This window comes from Ovis aries, chromosome 2 (genome assembly GCF_016772045.2).
Source record: "Ovis aries strain OAR_USU_Benz2616 breed Rambouillet chromosome 2, ARS-UI_Ramb_v3.0, whole genome shotgun sequence".
NCBI classification, from domain to species: Eukaryota; Metazoa; Chordata; class Mammalia; order Artiodactyla; family Bovidae; genus Ovis; species Ovis aries.
Genome location: NC_056055.1, coordinates 39,471,528 through 39,496,309, shown reverse-complemented (window position 1 = coordinate 39,496,309; position 24,782 = coordinate 39,471,528). Strand labels below are relative to the sequence as shown.

The 24,782-nt window shown below is 43.5% G+C and overlaps 1 long non-coding RNA gene across 1 annotated transcript; it reads left to right on the top strand.

The window, feature by feature from the left end:
• The first annotated feature begins 15,275 nt into the window (after positions 1 to 15,275).
• On the top strand, positions 15,276 to 24,285 carry LOC132659293 (uncharacterized). Its single transcript, XR_009599536.1, has 2 exons — positions 15,276 to 15,708; positions 19,291 to 24,285. It is a non-coding gene; the product is annotated as an uncharacterized LOC132659293 (long non-coding RNA).
• The last annotated feature ends 497 nt before the right edge of the window (positions 24,286 to 24,782 follow it).

Genomic DNA, 24,782 nt, shown 5'->3' with positions numbered 1-24,782 from the left:
AAGAGCAGAGACTGGTTCAGGTATCCATTCTTTCCCGTTCTCTCAGTGGCTATGGTCTGCCTCATACCAATGGTCAGGGAGATGGGATTAGGCACCATTTCACCAGGATCCTCTGTGTTTTCCAGGTCTGAATTTATTATCTTTCTTCCATCTGGATTTCCATCCTGTTCACAATCCCCAATTCAACTAAGATTTTCATCTGCCCTTTAAAATCACTGAAATGTCATTTGCTCTATGGAGTCCTCTGCCATCCTCCCGGGATAACCTCCTTTCTCCTCTCCTCTGTCAGCACCTGATTCTGGCGTCCATCTGTGTGTTTGTCGAATCATGTAAGCAGATTGCAGACTCCTTTAGGGCAGACACCTCTTTCTCCTCTTCCGTGTCTGACTCCTACTACACTGCCTGGATCACACCCTTTTAACAAACATTTGCTGGATTAAATAGACACAGAGTTAATGAGACTTTTGATTTTCCAGGGGCCTATTTACACATTCTCTTCATACTTCCATGTAGGAAGGCATCAAACCAAAAATGCATGGGAACAAACCTCTTTGTGCAGTAAAATAAGTCCCCAAAGTGTGAATTAAAAAGCATTTCCCATTAAAAGGAAAGCACAGATTTAAGAGTAGTAGCTCCCGCCTCACATACCTATTTAGTTAAAACGTCTCCGCCTTTGTGCCCTGGATTTGAAAGTCATGAACTTGAAAATCAGTTCCCCTTTGCTTTGTGAGCTCTGAATTGTGTTTCCTTCCCATTTGATTAACATCAGTGACACCCAGAACAAAGGCAGGAAGGCTCTGGAGGTGCCCGTGATGTTATCAGTGGCTGCAGGGGGACCAACTTGGGAGCCTGAGCTGGGGCCTGACCAGAAAAGAGAGTACAGTTCAGAGGACTGACTGTATCACTCTTATTTGTCATTTGAATCCAGCTCTGAAAGGTCTGTTTCTGTACTGAAGAGATTTTCAAATCCATACAGTAGAATTTACAAACCTAAATGAGCCCTCTCCCCGGCTATGGCACAGATGGTAAGCAATCTGCCCACAATGCAGAAGACCTGGGTTCGATCCCTGGGTTTGGAAGATTTCCTGGAAAAGCGAATGGCTACCCACTCCAGTGTTCTTGCCTGGAGAATTCCATGGACAGAGGAGACTGGTGGGCTACAGTCCATGGGGTCACAAAGAGTCAGACACAACTGAGTGACTAACACTCTGCTCCCTGAGATCCATAGGCTTATTTCCCTGACGTTGCCTTTGTTGACAATGTATTTGGAATTTCTCCCTGGGAATTGCCTCTGATTTGAGTCATTCAAGACTTTCTTTTGAATCTAAAATGCCACTCTCAAGTTGGGTCACTTACTTCCTTTTATCAGACTTCACTCCAAATGATTTGGAGCTGGTTTCAAAAATGAGATCTGGGGATTCCTCTGGTGGTCCAGTGAAGAATCCACCCTACAATGCAGGGGACTCGGGCTCAAGTCCTGTTCAGGGAACTGAGATCCCACAGGCCTCAAGGCCAATAAGGCGGTGCACCAGAACTACTGAGCTTCCGCGCCACAGCTAGAATGTCCATGAGCCACAGCAACACAAGGAGATCCTGCGAGCCGCAACTAAGACCCGACACAGCCAAATAAATAATTAAAAAAAAAAAAACAAAACTGAAATCTGCTCGAAAATGGCAGTGTTATGACCAGTGAGGATGTATCAGGAACACGCCTCTGACACTGACGCCCGCAATCAGTCGCCTTTGGAGCGAGCCTGGAGAGTGCCACGCTGATGCCACGAGAGGATGCTCATTCAGACACATCACATCTGGCAGGTTTATTTAGAGGGCAGTTTCCTCGCCTTTATCCGTGACGAGGAGCCTATCTGTAGAAAAAGAACAATGATTTGCAGGGGGGGAAACAGTAATTATGTGAGACGATGGAGGTGATAACTAATCTTATTGCAGTCATCATTTCACAATATATAGGCGTATCATATCATCAGGTGTACACCTTACGTTTATACACTGCTATGTACCAATTATATCTCAGTAAAGCTGGAAAAAAAAGGATGTAGGCTATTTTAAAAAACAAAAGGAAGAAAGGAAGAGAGAGGGGGAAATTCGGGTTCAATTCACAAGAAAAAATTTTAGCTATGCACGTATGACCAAAGAAAAAGAAAGATCTTTTTTTTAAAATAATATATGAATGGACACAAGAGCAGGCAACTGAGCCACTCTTGCAACATTAGAAAAATATATTGGTTATCAATGTTTCCTGTGGAAAGATTTTCACTTAAGAGGGGAAAATGATGGAAGAAAATTTCGCATACTGAGGTATGGGAAAGTCATTCTGGGTTATACAGGATTTAATTTGAAGTTTAGGGTAACCAAAACAATTTACAATTGCCAAGATGTAAGAAACCTAAATGTTCATCAACAGGTGACTGGAATAAGAAGATGAGGTATTCATATACAATGGCATATTACTCAGCCATAAAAAGGAATGAAATTTGGCCATTTGCAGCAACATAGACGGACTGGTAGAGTATTATGCTAACTGAAATAAGTCACACAGAGAAAGGCAAATGTTGTATGATATCACTTATACATGGAATCTAAAAACTACAACAAACTAGTGAATATAACAAAAAGAAGACTCACAGACATAGAGAACAAACCAGTGGCTGCCAGTGGGGAGGGGGACACAGAGGTAGGGGATTAGGAATTACAAGCTATTGTATATAAAATAAACTACAAGTCTTTGTCATACAAAGCAGGGAATATAGCCAATATTATATGATAACTATAAACAGAATATAACCTTTAACATTGTAAGCCACTATGTTCTATGCCTCTAACTTATATAATATTGTACAACAACTTTACTTCAATAAATAGAGTAAAAAAAAAAAAAAAAACCCAGACGCTAAAAGATTATGACCAAGCATAGGTATAGGAAAGTTTATTGAAAGATTAAAAGTAAAATAAGATATTTTGGCACAAATATTTACTATTGAAATTCTGTTTACAGTCATCACTAAGAATTGTAATCACTTGTCCAATTGATATTTTTAAGTTTATAAGAAGGAAGTTGCATCATCGTTATACTTTAATTTCACAGCATTGTAAGAAAAGTTCACAAAATACAATTCTGAAAATCGGATATATAAGTAATCGTTGCCTATTTTTAAAAAGCGGGGAAGCATGCACAGCCATGGGAGTTCATAGGAAGGACTCTGACCCTGGAAGCGTCCTGTTATGTGTGGGGGATGGGCCAAGAGAAGCAGAATGAAGCACGTGGAGAAAGGAAAACTCGTTTTGTAAATATAGCAGGTAGCTTGCTTTAAGGCAGATCACATTGCAACATCCTCATCCAAGTTAAAATACATTCGAACACTCCAGAAAGGCCATATAGCTTCCCAGGTGGCGCAGGTGGTAAAGAACCTGCCTGCCAATGCAGGAGACGTAAGAGATATGGGTTTGATCCTTGGGTCTGGAAGACCCCCTGGAAGAGGAAATGGCAACCCACTCCAGTATTCTTGCCTGGGAAATCCCATGGACAGAGGAGCCTCGAGGGCTATCGTCTGTGGGGCTACAAAGAGCCAGACACGATTGCATGCACACGTGCACATTAGTACCATACATGTTTAAAGACCTTTACAGAAAATGAATCCACGATGTTTCTTCGTGGCCTACACTGACACAGCAGAGAGGACCTGTAAAGCTAGTTAACTGAATCACTTTAGTTAGTACAAACCTAACTAACTGCATTTCTTCAGTGAGGACCAAGCAAAATCAAAGCCGGAGCCGAAAAGCGCTATTTGCACAGACCCTTCTTTTTCCCACATGGCTGTCATTGAGTTCACATCGTTGTCTATTCCTGGTCATTTATTTCTCCCTGAGCACTTCGACTTAGATTCATTTTCATAAACTTAAAGCTGCCATTTGGGGACTTGCTTTTGTTAGTCCAAATGGATGCCGTCTGCAGTGGACTACACTTGGCTGCACCTTTCTAAAAGGAGAGTGCCCATTTATCTTGATTGAGCCTAAGTGCAGTACTCTCTGAGTGGAGGGGGTTGGGCTGCGGGGTTTAGGGAGGCTCTTCAAAGCCCAGAATTCTGTGATTCCTTTCTCTAATTTTCCATCCCATTCCTCATGTATTACCAACTCTTTCAGAGACCTATGTGTTCAGTTGCTCAATTATGTCCGACTCTTTATGACCCCACGGACCACAGTCCACCAGGCTCCTCTGTCCATTGGATTTCCCAGGCAAGAATACTGGAGTGGCTTGCCATTTCCTCCTCCAGGGGATCTCCTCCACCCAAGAATTGAACCTGAGTGTCCTGAGTGTGCCACCTGGAAAGCCCTCAAAGGCACAAAGAGTAGAATGCCTGTGTGCTTAGTCGCTCAGTTGTGTCTGGCTCTTTGCGACCCTATGGACTATAGACTGTCCATGGAATTCTCCAGGCAAGAATACTAAGAAAGAAAGAAAGAGAGGGAGGGAGGGAGAGAGGAAAAGAGAGGGAGGGAAGGAAAGGAAGAAAAAGGAAAAGAAAGTTAAAAAAAAAAAAAGAAACCTCTGATTTTTCTTCTTTCTCATTCCTTACTACTTCCTATCTTTTATTCATTAAAAAAAAAAAAAAAAAAGATGAGGGGGATGGTTGAAGTTGTGCAGCCAGGAGGTCCTGGCAGCAAAATGGGAATCTTGTTTTCAGGGTTAGGAGGCTAGATTCTATTCAAATTTGCCCCTAATGGGCAAGTCACAACAATTTGGTCTGTTCTCCCAGCTATAAAATGGGATAATAATCTCTGTAAACACTTTCTTCCATTCTTAGATTGCCCCAAAGATGAATTTTAATCCTATAAAAATCTACTTTGAACACCAAAGTGAAAAGAGCTGCGCAGACAAAAAGACATAATTACAGAGCAGTTTGGTGAAACAGCTCTTGCCTTCTGACTACCGTGGACCCAGACGACAAATTTTATTGGATTTTCCCGCTTTGTTTCACCACCACTTAATATACGATGCATCCGGTTTCCCACTGAAAGGGCCTGGAACTCGTTGGAGAAGTCTGATGTCCTATCTGGGGCTTCCCTGGTGGTCCAGCGGCTGAGACTCTGTGTTCCCAATGCAGGAGCCCCGGGTTCCATCCCTGGTTGGGGAACTAGATCCCACAGGCCACAAATAAGACCTGGTAAAGCCAAATAAGTGAATAAATAAAAATATAAATATGTTTTTAATAGACAGCAAGGAAATTAACAAAGACAATGAAAGACATTTCAAAAGAACCACGGGAGCTTCAAATAAGCTCCCATTGTTAAAAAATGGAACCGTCTTAGCTTCAAAAAGAATATTAATGAAAACAGTCAAAAATATCAACATTTAAATTTATCAGCTTATAAAATACTTTAAAAGCCTGATTCATGAGTAATATGTTCATTTTCATAATTCTGACAGTTTCACAGGTATATACATTTGTGAAAACCCATCAAGGTAAACACTTTAATACACGCAGTTTATGTCAATTATTTTGTTTGTTGCTGTTGTTTAGTCACCAAGTTGTATCTGCTCTTTGGTGACCCCATGGACTGTAGCCTACCAGGCTCCTCTGTCCATGGGACTTCCCAGACAAGAATACTAGAGTGAGTTGCCATTTCCTTCTCCAGGGGATCTTCCTGATCCAGGTAGCAAACCCACATCTCCTGTATTGCATGTGGGCTCCTTACACCTCAATATTAATATATTAAATAATCAAATTGTGTACTGTTGGATGATGCTAAAAACCAACTCATTATTTTGAAAATTAGTAAACAAAGGGAGAAAATCAGCATTTTTATTTCCAATGCAAACTGTACTGAGAATAACCAAATAGTGGCTGAAGTTCCTCCTTATACAATTCCATTAATAAATAATGAAGGGATCCCTAACAAATTAATGACTGCAGACATAAATCATCAACAACTGCTAACATTATAAAAAACAACCAGACATTATCTGTCTTTTGAAGGATGAAAACATCATCACCTTTAAACTTGTCAAATCAAATCCAATTCTGATGTAGGCCTCTAGGTCCAACTATCAATTTATAGGAAGAACAGAAGAAAAGAGAAGAGACAGTGGGAATTCCACAGGACAAAGCCTGATTTCTTTATACATATTTATAATCTTGTCTATTTATCTTTTATATTTATTTTCGCTGTGCTGGGTCTTCTTTGATGTGCAGGCTTTTCTCTAGTTGTGGCAAGCGGGGGCTACTCTGTAGCTACAGTGCACACTTTTCACTGCAGTGACCACTCTTGCTTTGGAGCACAGGCTCTAGAGGTTGGGGGCTTCAGCAGTTGGGCTCCCGGGCTCTAGAGCACAGGCTCAATAGTTGTGGCTTATGGGCTCAGTTGCTTCAAGGCATATGGGGTTTTCCCAGATCAGTGATCAAGCCCATATCTCCTGCATCGGCAGGTGGATTCTATACCATTGAGCCACCAGGGAAGCTCCAAAGTCTGATTTCTTTACCAAATAAATTACAAGACAGAATAATCTGTACATTTAAAAGAAATGTAAAAGACATCCCAGGGACTTCTCTGGTCTTCCAGTGGTTAAGTCTCTGTGCTGCCAGTGCAGTGGGTATGGGTTCAATCCCTGGTGGGAGAACTAAGGGCCCACGTGCCACATGTCAAGTGGTACGGCAGAAAGCAAATAAATTATTAACAACAAAATAGAGGCATATCACCCAACATAGTATGTGAGCCATTTTTAGATCTTAATTCAAAGTCACAAAATTTATGAAATTTATTGAACAATTGAAAATTAAAAATGGGTTAGGAATTCCCTGGTGGTCCAGAGGTTAGGAGTCTGTACTTCCACTGCAGGGGGCATGAGTTCAATCCCTGGTCAGGGAACTAAGATCCTACATGCCATGTGGAAAGGCCAAAAATATAATAAAAAAATAAAAATTTTAAAAATGGATTAAATACTTGGTAGTAGGAAATTATTGTTTACTGTCTACGATGTAATACTGTTATCATGGTTATGGGTTTGTTTTTTTGCACAATCCTTATCTTTTAGAGAGGAAATATTTATGATGAAAATGTATGATATCTGAGGTTTGCATCAATAAAACATGGGAAAATAGAAATGGGTAAGATTGGCCATCAATTCATGGTTAAATAGTAAGTACATTGACATTCACTGTAGTATTCTCCCTATTTCTCTGTTCAAAATATTCTATAATAAAAATTTTTTTTGAAAAAAAAAGTGATTATCTCTACATCCCCTTGCCATGTTAGCTAACTCTCCATCATACCATCATCCAGCAGAGAAATAGACCCAGTAGCGTTAACCCCCTGGGGCAATTCATGTCTGTTAATATTTAGAAAATACTTTGAAGCTTAAAGATGAAAGATACCAGATAATTGTAAGGTATTATTACTGTATTAAAATTAAATAAAAGACTCTGTAAATTTGAAAATCCAAACATGATCACTACCTAACTTAAGGTTTGGGTCTCATGGAGAATGAGCTTCCTGAGAAATGCCCATAAAGAGCCAAAGGTTGGTTCTAACAGCATTCTTTCCCACAGGCAACACTCCCCCTAGGCAGAGCAAATCTGAAGCAAAATTACTAAGGAAATCGAATTCCCCTCAGTGTTCCCCCATCTTCCTGTTCAACATACATCTTCTGCGACTCCTGTTCCCTCCTCTCTGCCACTAATGAACCCATGCTACACCTGAGCCCTCAAAAGTACCCTGCCAATCAAGACTTCATCCATGTTATTCAACAAACATTGACTGTCTATTCTGTGCTGACAACACAGATATGAATTAAGTTCATATGGTGTAGACAAAGTGCCAGCAGAAGAGAGGGGATAACTAACTCTCTATGGGAAGATCTGGAAGAGTGTCACCAGGCCAGTGATATTTATCCTGCCTTGTGAAGGATACAGAGCCTTCAGGTGGAGTCAAAGGAGAAAGGTACTCATGGTGTATGAGCTAGGTTCTCCAGAATCTGAACCAGTAGAATGTAGAGAGATAGGTATGTGCATGCTCAGTCATGTCTGACTCTTTATGACCCCATGGATTGTAGCCCACCAGGCTCCTCTGTCCTTGGGATTTCCCAAGCAAGAATACTGGAGTGGGTTGCCATTTCCTCCTCCAGGGGATCTTCCCAATCTGGGGACTGAACCCACATCTCCTGCATCGACAGAAGGATTCTTTACCAGTGAGCCACCTGGAAAGTCCATAGAGATACACGGACAAGGAAACTGATTCTAGGAATTGGCTCATGTGGTTATGGAAGCCCAGAAGTCCCACCATCTGCCCTCTGCAAGTTGGAGGCCCAGGAGAGCCAGGGGGGTAATTCAGGCCAAGTCCTGAAGTTCCAGAACAGGTACAGGAGGACATGGAGGTCCCAGCTCATCAGGGAGAGTGAATTCGCCTCATTTTGCTCTATTCGAGCTCTCAGCAGATTGGAGGCTGCCACCCACCTTGGGGAGGGCACCTGCTTCATTTAGTCTTCTAATTCAGATGCTAGTCTCTTTCAGAAACATCCTCACAGACATGCCCAGAAATAACATTTTACCACCTTTCGAGGCATCCCTTAGCCTGACCAAATTGGTACCTAAAATAAACCATCGCACAAAGCAAAGACAGTGACACAAAAACATCATAAGGTGTGGAGACAGCTTACTTGCAGATGGAGGAGACGCTTTTGGAAAGCTGGGTGGATCAGGTCTTGGAAAGCCATAGAGGGGCTTCCCCAGCGGTCCATTGGTTAGGACTCCAAGCTTCCACTGCAGGGTTTGATCCCTGGTCAGAGAACTAATATCCAACAAGCCATGTAGTATAGCCAAAACAAAGCAAAAGACAAGAATGAAAGAAAAAGAAAAGTTCTGTACACTGTGCTGGAAACTTTATCCTGAGGGCCCCTGGAGGCTTTTTAAGGAAAAAAAAAATTGCTTTGTTGGAATCTGTTAGGCTGAACATTTACTTGTCTTTGGAACCTGTGAGATTATAAATTTCTTGCCTGGGCTTGTTCTCTCTTGTAACCCCAGTTCCCAGGACAAATTTAGACCTCTTACAAGGGTCAGACTTAAAGTCAGTCATTTCCCTTTTTTTTTTTTTTTTAAAGACACAATAGCTACAAACAATGCTTTGGAAAGGAGCCTGAGGGAGAAAACAATAAAAGAGGCCTCTTTCTCTTAAAATAATTCTAACCTAGCAACAGGAGTTAGTGTGACATTCATTCCCACTTCAGGATGCTGGGATGTCTCTTCTCTAAAGTGTCCCTTAGAAGAAACTGAAAAGGGACTTGGAGGTCAGAGGTCACATCACCACACATAAGTATTAAGGTTCTTGTACAAAGGGGAAGAGAAAAATGTAGACACTTTCCCAGTGATTCAGTGGTTAAGACCCTCCCAATCCAGGGGGCCCAGGTTCCATTCCTGGTCAGTGTACTAGGCCCTGCACGCCACGACTAAGATCCAGCATGGCCAAGTAAATAAAAACTTTAAAAAAGAAGATCCTGTGTCCTCCCTGGGAAATTAGGTCGGAGGAGGTGCATCATTGGTGCAGCTCAGAGCAGTATTTTCCAAGGAAGTTAGTTTCAGTCTATGACAAACTGGGGTGGTTAGACATCTGAAAGGGCTTTCCTGGTGGCTCAGTGGTAAAGAATCTGCCTGCAGTGCAGGAGACACAGGAGACGAAGGTTCAGTCCCTCGGTTGGAAAGATCCCCTGGAGGAGGGCATGGCAAGCCACTCCAGTATTCTTGTCTAGAAAATCCCATGCATAGAGGAGCCTGGTGGGCTACCATCCATGAGGTCACAGAGTTGGACACGACTGAAGTGACACAGTGCGCAAACATCTGAAACATCAAGAGTACCACTGGGAATTTGGAAAGAGTTGCTAACTCTCAGAGAGCTCAGGGGTTCGACTGTGCGTAGACCACCGGCAGGAAGTCTCAGTTGGAGGTCCCAAGTTTTGTTTCTCCAAGATAATCTACTTAGATCCCTTGACGTAACTTGATTCCTATTTTCTGCATTTTTATCCTCCTTCTTATTCACAGACATTTTGAGACTTTTGTGATATTATTAATTTATTAGCAATTATTAGCCATGGATAATTCTTGTTTTTCCCTATTGTTCCACCGTTGACAGCCTGTCATCTGCAGCAGCTATAGTTTAGTGACTATGGTGTGTTTGACCAACTTGAACTTTTTCATTGGTTGAATCTGTTTGTGGTTCAATTGATCTAAACATCGATCACGGTGCACAATTGACATGGTAGTGTCTCATAAGTTACAGTCACGCTGCACACAGTTTATCGCACCTTTACTAATTCTGTTGCAAATATACTGGGGTATCTGTTGTATTTGTCTGTGCTTGTTTTTAAAATTTTTAATTTAAAAGTCCAGGCCTTCCATGGTGGTCCAATGGTTAAGAGACTGCCTGCCAAGGCAGGGGACATGGATTTGATCCCTGGTCCAGGAGGATCCCAGTTGTCACAGGGCAACTAGGCCCATGGGCCACAACTACTGAGCCCACGCACCCTAGAGAGCATGTGCTCTGCAATCAGAGAAGCCACCACAATGAGAAGCCCACGCAGCACAAGAAAGAGTTGCCCCTGCTCTCTGCAACTAGAGAAAGCCTGCATCCAGCAACAAAGACTCAGTGCAGCCAAAAATAAAATAAAGTTTTTTTAAAAAATAAAAATAAAAGTCAAAAGTATTGCTCAAATAGTAAAGCAATGTTTTTTTTTTTTTCCTCCTCGTTTGAGGAGGAGGAAAGTGAAATAGGAGAAGCCTCCACTTGCCTGCCAGGATCCCCCCCAGACTTGCCCAGATACCAGCCTATATCAAGCTTTGGCCCCATGACACCTGATCCCTGCCTCTCAGCCAGTCAGGTTACTCTCCTGCCTTCCCTCCCCACACACCTCGTTTATCTCTGTTTCCATGCCGCTCCAGTCCCCTCCTCCAGTGCCACTGCAGCTCCAGAGCCCATCCTGACAGAGCGTACAGGGGCAAAGAAGACTTCTGTGGCTGCAGCCCCCTAGCACGAAGAATACCTCCTATTGTGCGGGTTGGTAGTGTTTCAGGGCTAAGGAAAAGTGAAAGTGAAAGTCAATCAGTCTTGTCTGACTCTTTGCAACCCCATGGACTATACAGTAGTGCATGGAATTCTCCAGGCCAGAATATAAAGCCCCGGCTAAGGAAGGTCCAAATCATACCTTCTGGTGATGGTTTTCATCCTGCATCAGAATTTTCATGATGCTGTACTCCCCACTTCTACCCCTGGTTCCTACCTAAGCACCCAGACCTATTAGACCAAGCAAAGCTCTGCTGCTCCAGGTCTCCAGCCAGGGCGCGGACTCTTGCTGAGCATCCTGGAGGGAGACGTGCTAGATCCCCCTGTACTGCCCACCTGCTTAATTTTCAGGTGGAGTCTGCTTCCTGAATCCCCCAGGGCAGCTTGGAACAGCTTGCTTGGGACTTCCTGTGTCCACTGCTGGGCCACACTGCCTACTGCTGTCCCTGGACAGACGACCTCAGGTTTCTTATCTAACACTGTGCCAAGCCCTCCAACATGGGCCCCCAAAGAATCACAAATGAAGACTGTTCCTTCCCCGGGAGTTCCTTCGTGGTCCAGTGGTTAAGAATCTGCCTTGCAATGCAGAGGATGTGGATTTAATCCTAGGTTGGGGAACTAGATTGCATGCTGTAGGGCAAACCACAGAGTCCGGGCAGTTCACAACAGAAGATGCCAGGTGCCACAACCAAGACCCAAAGCAGTCAAGTAAATAAACATTAAAAAAATAAAATAAAAAGACTGTGTCCTTCCCTTGGTGGAAATATAAAATAGTGCAGCCATACAGAAAACAGTATGGAGGTTCCTCCCGAAATTAAAAATAGAACTACTTTCTGATTCAACAATCTCACTTCTGGGGATATATTCAAAAGAAACTATGCCAGTATCGCAGAGAGATATCTGAACTCTCATGTTCGTGGCGATATTGTTTACGATAACCAAGACACAGAAGCAACCTAAGTATTCATCACGGGACGAACTGGCAAAGAAAATGCGGTCTATACACGAGAAGCTTCCTTAATGGCTCAGTGGTAAAGGATCAGCCTGCCAATGCAGGAGATGCAAGTTCAATCCTGGGTCAGGAAGATCCCCTGGAGAAGGAAAGGGCAACCCACTCCAGTATTCTTGCCTGGGAAATCCCATGGGCAGAGAAGCCTGGTTGGCGACAGTCCACAGCGTTGCAAAGAGTCGGACACGACTGAGCATGCAGCACGTATACACATTAGAATATCGTTCTGCCTTAAAAAGATGGAAATCCTACCATTTGCGACAACATGGATCCTGGGGGACATACGTTAATTAAACAAAATTAAGAAAAATACTGTATGAACTAGAGGGTAGACATGAAGTTTTCTCATCACTCACACGTAAATAACTATGAGAAGTGATGAATATGTTAATTAAGACTGGCAATTATTTTACAACGTATAGGTATTTCAAAACATCCAGGGAATTACCCAGCAACCCAGTGGTTAGGACTCCATGCCCTCACTGCCAAGAGCCTGGGTTTGATCCCTGGTTGGGAAACTAAAGTCCCACAAGCTACACAATGCAGAAAAAAAAAAAATCCAATTATATGCCTGAAATATATACAATTTTTATCAATCGTACCTCAATAAAGCCAGGGGGAAAATACGATTTCCTTGTTCTAATTGCTTTCCTCCCTTCTAGTCCAAACCTACCCATCTTCCCTTGACTGTCCCCTCCCATGAAAATCTCTCCTTCCCTCAAGTCCTCCTATGCTGAAAAGCAGAACTACAGTTTAGTACATAATTATGCCCTTCCTTTATTTGCTCCCTGCCTTGTGTGTGTCACCTCTCAGCAACTAATTTGTAAACTCATTAAGTGCAGAGACCAAGCCTCTCCATGCTGTCTCGTTCCTATTAGGCTGACCTATTCATGAATTCATCAGCTATCTTAGAGGTTACTCAGTCCCAGGCACTGTTGTTCTAGATACTGAGATGCAGGAGGTAAGGTGGCAAAATACACAGGATTCCTGCTCACATGATGAGAAGACAGGCAACCAAATAATTACACCAATCAATGTAAAATTATGCCAGAGAGCCACTGTGAAAAACAGCATGGCAGTTCCTCAAAATATTAATAAGCGAATTATCAGACGACCCAGCAATTGCACTCCTGGGTGTTTTGTCAGAAGAACTGAAAGCGGGGCTCAAAAACATATTTGTACACCCATGTTCACAGCAGCATTATTCACAGTGACCTAAAGGTGGAAGCAATCCAGGTGTCCGTCAACAGACGAATGCATAAACAAAACGTGGTCTGTTGATACAATGCAAGATCATTATTCAGCCTCAAAAGGAAGGAAATTCTGACGTGCAACAACATGGATGAATCCTGAGGACATTCTACTAAGTGAAATAAGTTGGACCATAAAGAAAGCCGAGTGTCGAAGAATTGGTGCTTTTGAACTGAGGTGTTGGAAAAGACTCTTGAGAGTCCCTTAGACTGCAAGGAGATCCAACCAATCCATCATAAAGGAAATCAGTCCTGAATATTCATTGGAAGGACTGATAGTGAAGCTGAAACTCCAATACTTTGTCTACCTGATGCAAAGACCTGACTCATTGGAAAAGATCCTGATGATGGGAAAGATTGAAGGCAGGAGGAGAAGGGGACGACAGAGGATGAGATGGTTGGATGGCATCACCGACTCAATGGACATGAGTTTGAGCAAGCTCTGGGAGTTGGTGATGGACAGGGAACCCTGGTGTGCAGCAGTACATGGGGTTGCAAAGAGTCAGACACGACTGAGCGACTGAACAGTTGTCAAACTCACAAAGACAATGTAGAATGGTGGTTGCCAAGGGGCTGAGGGGAGAGGAAGTGGAGATCTGCTCTGTGAACGAAAGATTTGAGATGAAAAGAATTCTGGAGCTGGATGGAGGTGACGGTTGCACAAACGTGAATGTACTAACACTACTGAATCCTGCACTTGAAACTAGTTCAGTCGATTGCATGTTATATATATTTTGGCACAATCAAAAATAATTTTTTAAATGACCAAACCAACAATGTTACAATCAGACATGAGAGCAACAAAAGCAAGACCAGGCTACCCTGAGGAAGTGATGGCAGAGATGAGTTATACGTGGAATCTAAAAACAGGATACAAATGAACTTATACACAAAACAGAAATAGAGTTACAGATATAACAAGCAAGCTTATGGTCACCAAGGTGTCAGGGGGGTGGGCAGCAGGGATCAATTGGAAGATTGGGATTGACATACACACACTGTGTGCTCAGTCTCTCCATCGTGTCCTACTCTCTTTGACCCCATGAACTGCAGCTCTGCCAGGCTCCTCTGTCCATGGGATTTTCCAGGCAAGAATACTAGAGTGGGTTGCCATTTCCTACATCAGGGGACCTTCCCAACCCAGGGATCGAACCGGAGTCTCCTACAAGCCACCTGCAATGGCAGGCAGATTCTTTACCAATGCGCCACCTGGGAAGCGTGTCATATACACACCGCTGTATATGAAATAAAGAACTAAAATAAGGGCCTGCTGTATAGAGCAGAAAACTCTCTCTACCCAATACCCTATAGTGAGCTATGTGGGAAAACAATATCAAAAAGAGTGGATACATGTAAATGTATGGGCTTCCCAGGTGGCGCTAGTGGTAAAGAACCCGTTTGCCAGTGCAGGAGATGTAATAGACACAGGGTTCGATACCAGGTTGGGAAGATCCCCTGGAAGAGGGCATGTCAGCCCACTCCAATATTCTTGCCTTGAGACTCTCATGGACAGAAGGGCCTGGCGGGCTACAGTGGGAACGACTGAAGTGATTTAGCATGTATGCATGTAAATATGTAACTGATTCACTTAGCTGCACACCTGAAACTAACACAGCATTGTAAATCAACTCTACTCCAATAAAATTTTAAAAAATAAATTAATAATAATAAATTAAAACAACAGCAACAAAACGCAGTGCCTCTGCTGAGATGGGAGGTAAGGTTAGCTCCGTGAGATTGCTGAAGTGAGACCTGGCTTTTAGCTTGTCTTTAACTGCCCAAGGGAAGAGGAAGCCTTTGTTATGGTAATGAATGGGGAGGCCTCTGCAGGAATCCGAACTCCACCCGATGCTATGCACCCCGGCCATAGGAAAGGGCAGGGTGGGAAGCTGAGTTCCCTCCCTAGCTCTGTAGGTGGCAGTGAGCTTGCATCCTTGAGGCGGGATGCAGGCGTGGCCACCCCGGCGCCTAGCCCCAACCGAGACCAGATCTACCCTCGCCCGCGCTCCAGGAGAAAACGGATCTCTGCAACCATCTCGGATGCTTTCCAGCCGCCATCCACCGGCCTCTCCTCCTTCAGTCAGCCTGCAAAACTAGGGGCCCGTTTGCAAAAAAAAAACAAAAAACAAATACAGCGTGGAAAAGCCTCCACCGAGTTCTACAAAGGGCGAGCTCTCTGAATGGATTCTTTGGTTTGTTTTTACTTTAACTGATTTCAGCCTTTGGTCCTGCGCAAAACGCTCTGCTGCTGAGAGATTTAAAGGAAAGGTTCTGCGCCTTTAAGAACTCAGTTCAGCTGCTCCACGGACTGCAGCACGCCAAGCCTCCCTGTCCTTCACCGTCTCCCGGAGCTTGCTCGGACTCCTGTCCATTGAACCTTAAGGACTCCAGGTCAGGCTAATTCTTCCTCAGCATGTTTGTCATTCAAGCTGAAGCTTCTTTTTGGCTCATGCCACCTGACCCCATCCCCCCAGCAAGATGACTTGAGGCTGAGTGGTGACTTACGCTCTCAGGGCTGCTCCATGAGTTATCTCCAGCTATTGGTCAGTCTCTCAGTCATGTCCCACTCTCTGAGACCCCATAGACAGCAGCACGCCAGGCTTCCCTGTCCTTCACTATCATCGGGAGTTTATTCAAACTCAGCTCCATTAAATTGGTGATGCCATCCACCCATCTCATACTTTGTCGACCCCTTCCCAGCGTCAGGGTCTTTTCCAATGAGTCAGCACTTTGCATCAGGTGGCCAAAATATTGGAGCTTCAGCATCAGTCCCCTTCCAATGAATATTCAGGGTTGATTTCCTTTAGGATTGACTGGTTTGATCTTGCTGCCTGGCCCTTCTGAAAAGGAGTTAGTTCAGAGGCTTAGGGTCCCAGCTGCCTTTGAAGAAGGCAGTGTCCTGCTCCTCAATTAGACACTGGTTCCACAAAACCAAGCAGTTGCCTGAAGTCTTATGAAAAGAAGCACAGAGAGTGGGGGTTCTGGGCTCAAGTTCCCTCTCTACCATTTACCAGAATAATGCTGGGCTCTTTTGAGTTACAATCTGCACTGTGGCCCTTCCTCAGGGGTATAATGAGAGGATTAACAGTTCCAGACCCAAACCAAAGAAAAAAATCACTAACATGGATATCTTGTCTTTATGTAAAATCTTGATACTTTTTCTTTATGCACAGCCACCCCCACCCCTGCCTTTTTTTAAAGATCTTTTTGGCCACTCTGTATAGCATGTGAGATCTAGTTCCCTGACCAGGGATCGAACCCAAACCATCTGCATTGGGCGCCCAGAGTTTTAGGCACTAGACCACCAGGGAGGTCCCCTCAGAGGGCAATTCTTATTTGTTTTTTATTTATTTTAATTGAACAAAAAATTCCTTAAATTTTATAGTGCTTTACAATTTTCAATAGTTGCACACACATGATGTCATCTAATCCTATAATAAACCTTTTTTTTGGCCCCTACCCCAAAGTTGTGCCTCCTCCTACCCTCTCCCCACTGACAACCACTAATTTGTTCTCCATATCTATGAGTCTGCTTCTTGGTTGTTTTATTCACTAGTTTGTTGTATTTGTTAGATTCCACATATAAGTGATATCAAACAGTACTTGTCTTCGTCTGTCTGACTGTATTTCACTTAGCCTTATGCCCAAAGAGCAGTTTTAACATGAGCTCTGTGCATATAGATGGTGGAAGAAAGAAAGAGAATGAAACAACATGTAAGAAGAGCATGGGCATGTAGGTGGAAGAATGATCCCATTTCTTCTTTCCTTTTGGCCCAGGATGAAGCACAGTAGCATCATCACTTCTGTTTCCCTCAGTTTCAGATGTCAAGACATTAATGACAGTTTCTGTGTAGAGTGGGAGAAACGCAAAAGGGAAAAACAGCTATGTGTCTTCTCCAGAATGAAAGAGATGAGAGCAATGGCAATTTCCCCCCCTTAAGCGTCCCACCTCCCTTTCCACCTTTGTGTTAGAATTCTAGTTTTTAGACGAACACATACTTCCCAACCTAGAGGCTTCATTTTCCAGATTGTCTTACAGAGGTGTGGCTGTGTGTCTAATTTCCCACTGAAGAAATGTGGGACTTTTTAAAAGGGAGGACATGTTCTTATCTCCTCTCTATTCTTCCATCTTGCTGCCTGGAATATGGATGTGATGACTGGAGCATTAGCAGCCACTGTGGAGCAAGAGGCTACCCTACAGGTAGAGATGGAAGGGGCATGGCTCTCTGATGGTTTTGTGAAACTGTCCCAGAAGTCCTAGAATGTCTAACTCTATTCTTTTACATGAAAAAGAAATATTATCTTATTGAAGACTAAATTAGAGGAGGGGAGTGAGGAGTCTTTCTACTTTATGCAAGTGAACCTAATCTTAACTGATAAGAGAATCTCTGTCAAAACAACATAATCCCATTTTGCCGGGAACTTTCTTTTCTCAATGTACAGCAAGAGACCATGGCCAGAACTAGAAAAGTTCTGTGATGTAGCTAACCTTTCCTGCATTATTAAAATGTCACATTCATTCCAGAGACCAGAGCAACTGATAATGTGCCAGGCCTGGAAAAGACCCCATCCAGGAAAGTCTTCCTCTTCCTGTTTCACAGTAACTTAATGAACCAACTGTAGTATTAACATTTGAGAAGCTCCCCCATTGCCTCCCCAGCACTGCAACAGAGAAGTAAGATAATCAACTGTCACAGCGCTGATTGGGGGGTGGGGGAGGATGTTAAGTGACATCAGTATGTGCCAAGTTTTCATGTCCTCACCCTCTTTTAACTTTTAACTAGGGAATAGGTGTTCTTGTCCTCTGTTGATACATGTGTACACTGAAATGCACAGAGATGGACCTGCTGACCCTTAGACAGTGAATACTTGGGATCCTGCTCCACAAATTCATGTTGAAAGAATGAATGAAAGCCCATGCTTTATTCACTACCTTGCTGAGCATAGATGTAAAAGACAGATGCAAAAAAAAAAAAATTCTGATGAATAACATCCTCCTTCCTAATATATCTTTAATGACTGAATGAGAATGACTGTGGGTGGCATCCCAATCCCTGGGTCAGGAAGATCCCCTGGAGAAGGAAATGGTAGCCCACTCCAGTATTCTTGCCTGGAGAATCCCATGGACAGATGGGCCTGGCGGGCTACAGTGCATGGGGTCTTGGAGTCAGACACCTCTGAAGCGATTCAGTACGTTCAGTGGTGTGGTGAATGTATAGCATGCTGTCTAGTTAGTCCCTGAAGTCTCCAATTTGGAGACATGAAAGCACTCCAGCCCGGCTCACCACCCATGAGCACCACCTTCCTGTTGGATTTCTGTTCATCTATCAGCTTCTGAATCTCCTGGTGTCACAGGGCGATACCTTCTCCAAGTGCCCTCCTGGCTCTCGGAAGTTAGTGGTATCCCCAGAGTGGCTCCTTTCCAGGTCCCTGGTACTTCCTAGACCATGAGAGCTCAGGAAGAGGGGATCCAACCCCTCCTCAGAGCTAGAGTCCCCTTTTCATGTCCAGCTCCCGCAAACTATCATGGTTTCTATGCATGAGACGGTTGGATGGCATCACCAACTCGATGGACGTGAGTTCGAGCAAACTCTGAGAGATAGTGATTGACAGGGAAGCCTGGCATGTTGCAGTCCATGAGGTCATAAAGAGTCGGACACGACTGAGCGACTGAATAACAACAACTCACTCCCCAAAAGCCTAATTTTACTTCTGTTTTTCAAATGATAGGTTTCCATGGCCTGTAGCAGAAGACGTTAGGACAGAATCCAAACCCTCAGTAACACGACATGGAGAATACAGATTTGAGAAACAGATGGTCTTACTTCCCAATAAAGGGGGCGGGGGGAATGATTTTACGCAGGTTGGAGTGGAACCAGTGAAGACTTGCCACTGTAGGTAACATTCCAACAAAACTTTGAGGCTATGAGTTATTCTCAGATAAGAAGCAACTTCTAACATTTTTATTTTTAGCAATTCCAGCACTACGTGCCAGTCACATACTTTACAGTGAAGCTCTCGAACCCTCCCTCCAACAACCCTACCATGGAATCTACTATTAACTGCACTTGATAGATTTGAAAACAGTCATGTGGGCTTTCTGGGGGCTCAGTGGTAAAGAATCTACCTGCCAATGCAGGAGACACGGGTTCAATCCCTGGTCCAGGAAGATCTCACATGCCCTGAAACAGCTAAGCCAGGGTGCTACAGCTACTGAGCCTGAGCTCTGGAGCCAGCAAGCCACAACCACTGAGCCTGCAGGCCCTGGAGCCTGTGTGTCGCGAGAAAAGCCACTGAGATGAAAAGCCTAAGCACTGCAACTAGAGAGCAACCGCCCTGCTCGCTGCCACTAGAGAAAAGCCTGCTGGCAGCAACGAAGACCCAGCACAGCCATAAATAAATAAATAAAATTATATTTTTAAAAAAGAAAACTGAGTCAAGTAACTTTCCCAAGACTGACTCCAGGGACCACACTCCTAACCATTATTGTAGATTAGATTATGAAACTTTTATCTGTTGCCATGAGGATTCAACCAGATGCTTTTCCCTCTATTTATTTATTTTTTCCCTCTGTTTACAATGCCCTCCAGCAGCCCAGTGGTCTAACCAGCCCCTACTTACTCAGGGGCCCAGGGCTCAGGGTTAGTCTGCTTTGACTGCTCTAACAAGACACCATAGACTCAGTGGCCTGAACAGCAGAGAGCTATGTTCTCACAGTTCTGGAGGCTAGAAGTTCATGATCAAGGTGCTGGCAGGGTTGGCTCTCCTTGGCTTCCTGTTGGATTGCTAGCTGCCTTCCCATTGTGTCCTCACGTGGGCTTTCCTCTATGTGCACATTCCCCTGGAGCTTCACTGGTGTCTCAAACAGTAAAGAATCTGCCTGCAATGCAGGAGACTCGGGTTTGATCCCTGGGTTAGGAAGATCCCCTGGAGAAGGGAATGGCAACCCACTCCAATATTCTTGCCTGGGAAATCCCATGGCTAGAGGAGCCTGGCGGGCTACAGTCCATGGGGTCACAAACAGTTGGACAGGACTGAGTGGCTATCACTTTCATTTTCACTTTCTTCAACATCACCCTCAACTAAAAACACTTGCCTTCCCAAACTCCCTGGTAGCTGGGAGTTGGGTTCTCTGCTGCTTGCAGCCTAGAGGCATTTCTAAGTGCTTTATCTAAACAATCACTACAGGAAACTGAAAGCCACTGCCTTAGGGGATAGCAGATAAGCACTAGGGAAGGAGAAAACATTCACAAAGAAATGAATGAACCATGTTCTGGATGCCCACAAGTCATCTTAACTGGGTGCTAAAATCTCAGTTTTCAGGAATCAGAAAAACTGTAAAAACCAGAAATGTGGGACTTCCCTGGTGATCCATTCATTAAGATTTTGCCTTCCAATGAAGGATATGTGGGTTGAGAAGCTAAGAGCCTACATTGCCTCAAGGCCAAAAAACCAAAGCATAAAACAAAAGCAAAGTTGTAACAAATTCAATAAAGACTTAAAAAATGGCTGACTTCAAATTAAAAAAAAAAAAAAACTTTATATAAAGGGTGAGATAGAGGTTGGAATTTGTAATATTAAACTAAGGGAAATAAATTTTTTATGCCTCATGCTATTATATAGCCAAGGCAAATGTATACAATGAGTCCAAACCAAAATACAAAACCAATTTGTTCAGTGACTCAGTCATGTCTGACTATACAACCCCATGGACTGCAACACACCAGGCTTCCCTGTCCTTCACCATCTCCCAGAGTTTGCCCAAGTTCATGCCCATTGAGTCGGTGATGCCATCCAACCATCTCATCCTCTGTTCCCATTCTCCTCCTGCCTTCCATCTTTCTCAGAATCAGGGTCTTTTCTAATGAGTCAGCTCTTCGCATCAGGTTGCCAAAGTATTGGAGCTTCAGTTTCAGCATCAGTCCTTGCAATGAATATTCAGGACTGATTTCGTTTAAGATTGACTGGTTTGATCTCCTTGTTGTCCAAGGGACTCTCAAGAGTCTTCTCCAGCACCATAATTCAAATGCATCAAGTCTTTGGTACTCAGCCTTCTTTGGGGTCCAACTCTCACATCCATACATGACTACTGGAAAAACCATAATTTTGACTATTCAGACCTTGGTCTGCAAAGTGATGTCTCTGCTTTTCAATATGCTGTCTAGGTTTTAGTACTTAAATTAACAGCATAATTTTAATATGCTAGATCGTGTTTTACCAGATTAACCCACACATGTTAATATTAAGACCCCATAGCCTCAGGTCCTGCTCTGTATTTCAAATATTCTGTATTTTGTCTTTGGTGAGGCAGAGAACATCTATTTGTATAATAGGTTGCATGAAATGGCATTAATAATTTCCAAGCTTTGTTTCAAAGGAATCTGACTCCATAGCTTCACACTCAAACCTCTGCCAGTGGGCAACCTTCAATGCCAGTTTAATGTAGTGTCATTTGATGGCTACGAAGCAGTTTTGTCCCTTTGAATGGGAAGTTAACATTGTGACTTTATTGAAATATGCACTAAATAAGTATCTAATCCAATTATGACTGGAATTGGTTACAGAACATTTCTTCATGGTGCATTTACAATTACACGCATAGCTAATGACCTCTCACCAAGCTGGCATGGCCTGCCTGACACAGGCCGCACACAGAACATGTGACCACTCTGCAATACATGACTGGTGTCCAAGCCCATGGCTTTTCGAGGGCACAGGTGATGGTTTAGGCTGCTCACTTTCCCTGATTGAACTCCCCAAAGATGTTCAGTTATATCCTATACTGGGACATTATTTGAGGCAGTCCAGAGAGCATTGACTAACACAGGTTTGAACTGCACAAGTCCACTGATTCAGGAGTTTCTTTTACTAAATACAGTACCTGCGTTTTCATTTTACAGATCTTATTTATTTCTTTAAACATTTGCTTTCTTTCTATGTATTTATTTTTGGCTGTGCTGGGCCTTGATTGCTGCATGGGCTTTTTTCAGCTGCGGTGAGCGGGGTCTGCTCTCCGGTTGTGGTGCTCAGGCTTCTCATTATGGTGGCTTCTCTTGTTGCAGAGCACTGGCTCCTGGTGTGTGGGCTTCACCATTGCACACATGGGCTCTGGAGCACAGGCTCAATAGTTGCAGTGCACGGGCTTAGTTGCTCCTTGGCAGGTGAAATCTCTCCAGACCAGGGATCGAACCTGTGTCTCCTACATTACAGGCAGATTCTTTACCGCTTGCGCCACCAAGGAAGCCTGTTTGGCCTTTACTTGACCTGAATTCAATCTTAAACACAAATCAAACATAGACACTTCTGATGATTGCAGTCCAACGCCAGCATCTTCCTGGGCCTCTCCTTATATATTCACTCCTGTATGGCATAGAATCACCCACTCTCCTCTGCGCCCAGCTGTGCCCTGTGCCACCTTCTATCACTGAAGAGGTAAAGGTTGAAAGCCTTCTTCCATCGCTCTCCGTCAGCTAAACCACGGGTTCCTACTGTCACAGGTGAATCCCGGTTAGTCCTTGTATCCTAGGGTCTCGTACAAAGTGCAGGAGAGTTATTGTGGAACGTTTCTGAAAGAGAGGAAAGAAAGGAATAGGAAGGGGAAGAAGAGGAGAGGAAGAAGGAAAAGGAAGAAGGGGAGGAAGAAGAGAACACACTCCCAGCTTTTTCAGAGAGACTTATATTTTGAAGGGAGTTCTAGTCTTATAAATAAGACCCTGATCATGGACTCAGAGCTGCATCTGGCAGGAAGGGGTCCCTGGGGGTGGAGTGGGCGCAGCAGGTGGTGTGTCCTGGAGCCTGTCCACCGTCTGGCTCCCAAGAGGCCATTGTACACAACTCTTCCCAACTCATTTCCCTTTGGGAAACTTGAAAATCTTCCATTTATGCTGCTGAAACTTTCTCAAGAGCCAACTTTCCCAGCACACCATGGGCAACAAGATTTCTCTGTGACTGAAAGCAATGAAGTTTTATATCCCGAGGGAGAGAAGACTGTGTGGAGTGCAGAGGGACTCTTGAAGCGAAGCGGAGCCACTGTCAACCCACCAGGTTCAGGCCAGCCCTGGGTGGGTATCACCCATCTGCGCATGCTCAACATCACAGCCCTGGCCCCAGGATGCCTCTGGAGACCACATCTTTACCACCTTTTATCAAAGTCATCATGGAAGCATTCAGGGAGATTTTTGTCTTCTTTTTCGTTGACTGCTTCTAATCTGTTAGAAGCAGGCTGATAATAAAATTCACCATGTTAATAACTTACCAGTCCTAACAGCAAACAATCGAACGGTCCTTTGCTTAATATTTTCATGAGAGAATGTGCACGTGACCATGCAGCTTGGTGCCAGTTACATTTCTATTTACGTGGAGACTGGGGACAATTAGGACATTTATCTCACTTCATCACTAGTCACCCTTTCTCCCAGATTTCCCCTCCCTCTTCCCCAAAGAAATGAAAAAACGTTTTCATTATAAACTGCTATCTGTTGGTGAAAGCAGCTATTTTTAAAAAATGATGTCATAGCATCTAGAATGCTACATTGTTCTGGTTTCAGAAAATGCTCAATGGATTCTTTAGTTCTAGCTGTTTTCACATGTTAAGTGAACACGAAGTAACCTCCCTTCCTTATCTCCTATCTTCTTTTATTCATTTTCAGAAGTGTCATCTGGGGCCTAGAGAAACTTCTGTAAGTTTGTGTATTTTCCTACCCTTAAAATAATATCCGTTTTCATATATTATATATGGATATAACCATTCTTTGTAGGATTTTAAATTACCATCTTTATAATTCCAACTTAGAAGAACTTTCCTGTTACATCAGCATATATTTAGGTAGCTTTCACTTGTTTTACAAAACCTAAATAAGTCCCACTGAATTATTTTCTATAAGAAATCTTCAGGAATAGAAAGTGCATTAAAAAAAGATTTACAAAAAGAAATAGAATAACCTCTCCAACAGAAAAAAAAAAAACAAACCCCAACCACATAGCCACAAATGTTTGTTATCTATCTGTGCAGAATTGGAGCATTGTCTTTAGAGATCTGTTTTCTAGCTATATTCTTTTCAACAACGTGGAATCAATTGCACTTTTGCAGGAACAATATTTTATGTGTGAAAAATAAAGAAACTTTAAGCTTAATTTTAACTCAGAGAATAATCTTAGGGTCTTCAATGAGTGTGACCCAAATGCCATGTTTAACATACAGAGTCTCTGTCTTTGTGAGTCTCCAGTTATGCACATATGATAGGCATGAACTAGTGATAAATTGAATTAGTGCTGTGACAAGCACTGGAGGGAGAGCCTGGAAAACTCATGAGCCAGGCAATTAACCTTGCCTGAATCCTCCTCGGTGTTCTTGAGGGTTAATCCACCACACTTCCTCCCCGGTCCTCCAGCATGCGTGCACACACCCCTCCACTCCCTTTCTTTCCAAAGTATTTACTGCGCCTCTCAGCATCCACACGCCATGG